Raw genomic sequence first — 7,160 nt, 5'->3', positions numbered from 1 at the left:
TACTCTGCTGTATCACTTTCTGCCAGCAGCGGAGAACCAACGGCTCTGAAGGGTCTCCCCGCCCATTCACACATGCGCAGAAGCCTCGGGTCAGAGGCAAGAGAGGCATTCCACGATATTGCCAAAGGTGTTGGGTCACAACACTAAATCAATGGTGTTACAGTCACATCCCTGGCTGAAAGTGTGGAGAAACTTGACTGGCCTGCACAGAGTCCTGACTAACTATGAACACACCTAAACCTTGTGGAAGATGTTTACAGAATAGTTAAAGTTGCTATTGTTGGCAACAGGGGCTCCATCAACAAATTGGACCTTATAGATTAAGAATAGGATGTCATCAAAGTTCATGCACATGTAAAAGTAGACGGACACACTTTTGGCACTTTTGGTAGGTCACAACATCTTACTGAGTTTTTCTTTTCAATAATTTGAAGCACCTTTTCCGACATGATCTATCTGTTCCCATATTTGGAGATGAAGAGCATAATAAGGATCCCACAAAGCAACATAGGCATATTTGGTATTTTCCCAACTTTGTTTGGTTTGACATTAACTTTGGGAACTTTAAGTACCCAGATCAACAAAATGTCCTGAAGCAATGGCTCTCAAACTTTTTTGTAAGATGCTTTTCTGTAAAATCATTCAACCCCACAAAAGATATCTGCTTTTCCAGGCTCTACCTTGCAAAGGTAATCATACCCATTACCCTTTCGACATCTGTCACTCTACCACCAAACTGTAATATTTTTTGCTTGAATTCTTTTTTGATGATTAATTTATTCATTAATTCATCTTCTATAATGTTTTTTCCATAGTAGGTCACGGAGGAGCTGGTACCTATCTCTAGCAGTCAACGGGCGAGAGTCAGGGTCCACCCTGGACAGGTCGCCAGTCCATCACAGGGCAACACAGAGACATACAGGACAAAGAACCATGCACACACTCATTCACACCTAAGGGCAATTTAGAGAGACCAATTAACATAACAGTCATGTTTTTGGACTATGGGAGGAAGCCGGAGTACCCGGTGAGAACCCACGCATGCACGGGGAGAACATGCACACTCCATGCAGAAAGACCCCCGATTGGGAGTCAAACCGAGGACCTTCTTGCTGGGAGGCAACAGTGCTACAAACTGCGCCACCATGCAGCCTTTTTTTATTTTTTATGAACTAACATAAAATAGAGCATAATTCTGAAGGGGGAGGAAAATGATATGGGGATTACTTTTTCTTTTTCTGTTTCTTTCGATTTGTTTTTTTTTTGTTTGTTTTTTTTTACAGAAAAACCAGTGTAATGTACTGTCTTCAGAATTGCACATAACTAGTTAATTAAGTCCACATGTGTGTAATTTAAGCATAGCTGTTCTCTAAAGGGTTCTGAAGTTTATTAGAGAACATTAGTGAACTAAAAAACATCATGAAGACCAAGGAACGGTGTAGACGGGCCGGGACTCAAGTTGTGGAGATTTTTAAAGCAGAGTTAGGTTATGAAATAATGTTTGAAGTTTTGAACATCTCACAGAGCTCTGTTCAGCCCATTGTCCAAAAACGGAAACCTACCTACCTAACCTGCAGAGTGGAAAACTAACACAGCAAATCACCCCAAACAGACAACGTGTACAGTGAAACACGGTGATGGCATTATCATGGTACGGGAATGCTTCTTTCATCCGTGTCAGGGAAGCTGGTCAGACTTGATGGAAGGATGGATGGAGCTAGATACAATGCAGTCCAAAAAAAAAACATGTTAGAACCTGCAAAAAACTTGAGACTGGGATGGAAGACAGGGACCCTAAAATTAAAGACAGGGTCTTCTTTGAATGGTTCAGATTAAAGCATATTCATGTGTAAAACGGACTCTTTCAAAATTGAGACTTGCACATTAGTGACAGGGCTATGTTGTCTGAGGCCTAAATGCCCCTGGTAGGGTCTCCCATGGCAAACAGGCTCTAGGTGATGGGTCAGACAAAGAATGGTTCAAGAACCCCTCATGAAGAACAAAATATCGAGGCACGTGACGTCGCCCGGTACGGCGGAGCCGGGGTCCCACCCTGGAGCCAGGCCTGGGGTCGAGACTCGTCGGAGAGCGCCTGGTGGCCGGGTTGCTACTCGCGGGACCCGGCCGGGCCAAGCCCGAGCGAGAGACGCGAGGCCATCCCCCAGTGGGCCCACCACCTGCAGGGGGAACCGTGAGGGACCGGTGCAAAGAGGAATGGGTGGCGGACGAAGGTGGAGACCTCAGCGGCCCGATCCCCGGATGCTTAGGCTGGCTCTAGGGACGTGGAATGTCACCTCGCTGGGGGGGAAGGAGCCTGAGCTTGTGCGGGAGGTCGAGAGATATCGACTAGAAATGGTCGGGCTCGCCTCCACGCACAGCGTGGGCTCTGGAACCCATCTCCTTGAGAGGCGTTGGACTCTCTTCTACTCTGGAGTGGCCCACGGGGAGAGGCGGCGGGCTGGTGTGGGTTTGCTTGTTGCCCCCCAGCTCAGCCGTCTCGTGTTGGGGTTTACCCCAGTGGATGAGAGGGTTGTATCCCTGCGCCTTCGGGTTGGGGAGAGGTCTCTGACTATCATTTCAGCCTACGGGCCGAGTGGTAGTGCAGAGTACCCTGCCTTCCTGTCGGGGGTGCTGGATAGTGCCCCTCCCGGGGACTCCATTATTCTGCTGGGGGACTTCAACGCCCACGTGGGGAACGACAGTGACACCTGGAGAGGCGTGATCGGGAGGAATGGCCTCCCCGATCTGAATCCGAGTGGTGTTTTGTTATTGGACTTCTGTGCTAGTCACGGATTGTCCATAACGAACACCATGTTCAAACATAAGGGTGTCCATCAGTGCACTTGGCACCAGGACACCCTAGGCAGGAGGTCGATGATCGACTTTGTTGTCGTATCATCAGACCTTCGGCCGCATGTTTTGGACACTCGGGTGAAGAGAGGGGCTGAGCTGTCCACTGATCATCACCTGGTGGTGAGTTGGATCCGCTGGAGGAGGAGAAAGCCAGACAGACTTGGCAGGCCCAAGCGCATAGTGAGGGTCTGCATGGAACGCCTGGCGGAGCCCTCGGCCAGGGATGTATTCAACTCCCACCTCCGGGAGAGCTTCGACCAGATCCCGGGGGATGTTGGAGACATAGAGTCCGAGTGGACCATGTTCTCTGCATCTATTGTCGATGCTGCTGCCCATAGCTGCGGCCGTAAGGTCTGCGGTGCCTGTCGTGGCGGCAATCCCAGAACCCGGTGGTGGACACCGGCAGTAAGGGATGCTGTTAAGCTGAAGAAGGAGTCCTATCGGCTGTGGTTGGCTTGTGGGACTCCTGAGGCGGCTGACGGGTACCGTGAGGCCAAGCGTGCTGCGGCCCGGGCTGTGGCAGAGGCAAAAACTCGGGCCTGGGAAGAGTTCGGTGAGGCCATGGAGAAGGACTACCGGTTGGCCTCGAAGCGATTCTGGCAAACCGTCCGGCGCCTCAGGAGGGGGAAGCAGTGCTTTGCCAACACTATTTATAGTGGGGGCGGGAGACTGCTGACCCCGACTGAGGACATTATCGGGCGGTGGAAGGAGTACTTCGAGGATCTCCTCAATCCTGCCATCACGCATTCCGTGGTGGAAACAGAAGCTGGGGACTCGGGGTCGGACTCTTTCATCACCCAGGCTGAAGTCACCGAGGTGGTTAAAAAGCTCCGCGGTGGCAAGGCTTCGGGGGTGGATGAGATCCGCCCTGAGTACCTCAAGTGTCTGAATGTTGTAGGGCTGTCATGGTTGACACGCCTCTTCAACATTGCGTGGCGGTCGGGGACAGTGCCTTTGGACTGGCAGACTGGGGTGGTGGTCCCCTTTTATAAGAAGGGGGACCGGAGGGTGTGTTCCAACTACAGGGGGATCACACTCCTCAGCCTCCCTGGTAAGGCCTACGCCAGGGTATTGGAGAGGAGAGTCCGACCGATAGTCGAACCTCGGCTTCAGGAGGAACAGTGTGGTTTTCGTCCAGCCGTGGAACACTGGACCAGCTCTATACCCTCTACAGGGTGCTCGAGGGTTCATGGGAGTTTGCCCAACCGGTTCACATGTGTTTTGTGGACCTGGAGAAGGCATTCGACTGTGTCCCTCGTGATGCCCTGTGGGGGGTACTCCAGGAATATGGAATCGGGTGCCCTTTATTAGGGGCCATCCGGTCCCTGTACGAGCGGAGCAGGAGTTTGGTCCGCATTGCCGGCACTAAGTCGGACCTGTTCCCAGTGCATGTTGGACTCCTGCAGGGCTGCCCTTTGTTGCCGGTCCTGTTCATAACTTTTATGGACAGGATTTCTAGATGCAGCCAAGGGCCGGAGGGGGTCTGGTTTGGGGACCAGTGGATTTCGTCTCTTCTTTTTGCGGATGACGTGGTCCTGCTGGCCCCCTCTAGCCAAGACCTACAGCATGCGCTGTGGCGGTTCGCAGCCGAGTGTGAAGCGGCTGGGATGAGGATCAGCTCCTCCAAGTCCGAGGCCATGGTACTCGACCGGAAAAGGGTGGCTTGTCCTCTTCAGGTTGGAGGGGAGTTCCTGCCTCAAGTGGAGGAGTTTAAGTATCTCGGGGTCTTGTTCACGAGTGAGGGAAGAATGGAGCGGGAGATCGACAGACGGATCGGTGCGGCTGCCACAGTAATGGGGGCGCTGTGCCGGTCCATTGTGGTGAAGAGAGAGCTGAGCCGAAAAGCAAAGCTCTTAATTTACTGGTCGGTCTACGTTCCTACCCTCACCTATGGCCATGAACTTTGGGTCATGACCGAAAGAACGAGATCCCGGATACAAGCAGCTGAAATGAGCTTCCTCCGTAGGGTGGCCGGGCACTCCCTTAGAGATAGGGTGAGGAGCTCGGCCATCTGGGAGGGGCTCGGAGTAGAGCCACTGCTCCTCCACATCGAGAGGAGCCAGTTGAGGTGGCTCGGGCATCTATACCGGATGCCTCCTGGACGCCTTCCTCGGGAGGTGTTCCAGGCACGTCCCACCGGGAGGAGGCCCAGGGGACGGCCCAGGACACGCTGGAGGGACTATGTCTCTCGGCTGGCCTGGGAACGCCTTGGGCTCCCCCTGGAGGAGCTGGAGGAGGTGTCTGGAGAGAGGGACGTCTGGGCGTCTCTGCTGAGTCTGCTGCCCCCGCGACCCGGTCCTGGATAAGCGGAAGACGACGAACGAACAAACATTAGTGACAGTTTTTCTTCTTCGCCTTTTAAAAGTTTTTTATTTTGGTAAAATCAATATGAATAACAACAAACTTTTGTTGTTTAGTTTGTGAAAAACCATCACTGCAGAGTATATTTTATAGTCTACAATGTGCCACAATACTGGTAAACACTTTTAAACAGTATTTGGGATTTGGAGTTGTCAGTTTGTTGTGTCGTGTCATAAAAACATATTGTTTTTATAGAAAATTGTTATCCATTGGAACTGAATGATAGACTGAAGGATGCAATTTCGACATTTATTCATAAACTGAAATTTCCACATTTAAGGTTGAGAAATATAGGAGAAAGGTTCTGATGTGGGATTTTTAAGTGAGAAAGTTAGAAGTTACCCTCCATAAAATAGTCCTTGCATAAAATAGCCAGAGCAAAACAATTTATTTTCACTTTTGAAGATTTTGACTTTAATAAATCATACACAACGCAGTGCAACCTTCCTTAGTGAAGGTGGCCAATTAGCATATCTATTAGCTAACTCCACAGTTTGTTTTACTTGGAAGTGGAACCCAGCTACGTTGGGTGGTCCTCTTAATGTCCCTTTTTAGAAGCTACTAAAAGTGCTTTAACAACGTCTCTTTTGGTTGGTGTTTAATGCGTCTACATCACAGTTAGTTGGTTCATATTTTATGTTGGATAAACCTGAGCCAAACTTTTTTCTTAACAGCACCAAAGACAAATAGGTGCCACCAGTGGTACTTGTATCACGATTCGAAAAGTTTCTATGTCAAAAGTAATCATTATATCTGAAAAAGCCTAAAATAAATGTTGACACTAAGATTCTAAAGCATTTTGAAATCATGGACACTAACTTCAAAAAGGACCCGATCCAGTAACAGTATTGTTCTGAAATTGTTGCACAGGTACCATTGTTGGCACTTGAGCTGACCTCAGTGGTACTTAGAGTAAAATTTTGTTATTGACTGCCTTAGTTGGTAAACAAATTAGCAGTTGTAAGATTGACTGTGATGTTAAGCACAATCAGCTAAAAAGATGGTGTGTGCCTTCATTCAAAAACTACTTAAAAGGTAGTGGGAGTGCAAAACCTGAAATGAACCATGAGAACATGGTCTGGACATAAAGACGTGTCCCACTTACGTCCAAAGTCAGAACTAGGATCTGAAAATAAAACCTTTGCTAGTTGTTGGGCTCTGGGACCAGGGTACCTACAGTTTGCTATCACATTATAATTCCCTGCATATTATGCATTCAAACACTATAGAAAATGCTATCCAGCATAAATGTACAATCCAATTAATGTTGGGTGTCCTAATGAGATACAAACTGACAGGAGTGCAAATAAACTGTTCATTTCTGCAGAAATGACTATGACAAAAACATGTGGCAGTCATATTAGATTTTGAGGTCTAGGTTGGTAAAAGTAACATCCAAATTCCCCACTTTCAATTAAGAGTTTAGGGTATTCCTGTTTATTTTTCTAACTTGGAATTACAAATGGAACAATCAACCAAACATGCAGTGAAAATAAATCGGAATACTTCTTTTGTGTCTTTTTTCCATTACAAAGCATAGAAAAATGGAGAAGTGTACTTGTGTACTTGAAAACAAGAATTAACAGACCCTAACGAATCATGAGGAAGATCAAGTATATTTTTGTTGTTGCTGGACCTAAATGCTGAGGCTATGCTATACAACATACCAACTTTATGTGACACAAAGAAAGTAAACTTTCTCTTTTGCTTTAGTGTAGCCAACAGCTTATCCTTCTATTGAAATTGTGCTCTAAAGTTTAGTTTTTCTTAAATGTATGGGACATTGTACTCAGGAGATCAGCCTTGTGTGACTAAAGCTCAATGACACATTCATCACTGCACAGATTTTAGCTTGGCAGCTCCTACCCTACGAGTCAGCACAACGAGACTCCTAACATAGCTTTATCTATCTACCAACTAAACATTTATTTTTCAGGTTTTTGGTT

This window comes from Girardinichthys multiradiatus, chromosome 2, assembly GCF_021462225.1.
Source record: "Girardinichthys multiradiatus isolate DD_20200921_A chromosome 2, DD_fGirMul_XY1, whole genome shotgun sequence".
Classification (NCBI taxonomy): Eukaryota; Metazoa; Chordata; class Actinopteri; order Cyprinodontiformes; family Goodeidae; genus Girardinichthys; species Girardinichthys multiradiatus.
The sequence above is the reverse complement of the archived record's forward strand: the minus strand, read 5'-3'. Positions refer to the sequence as shown.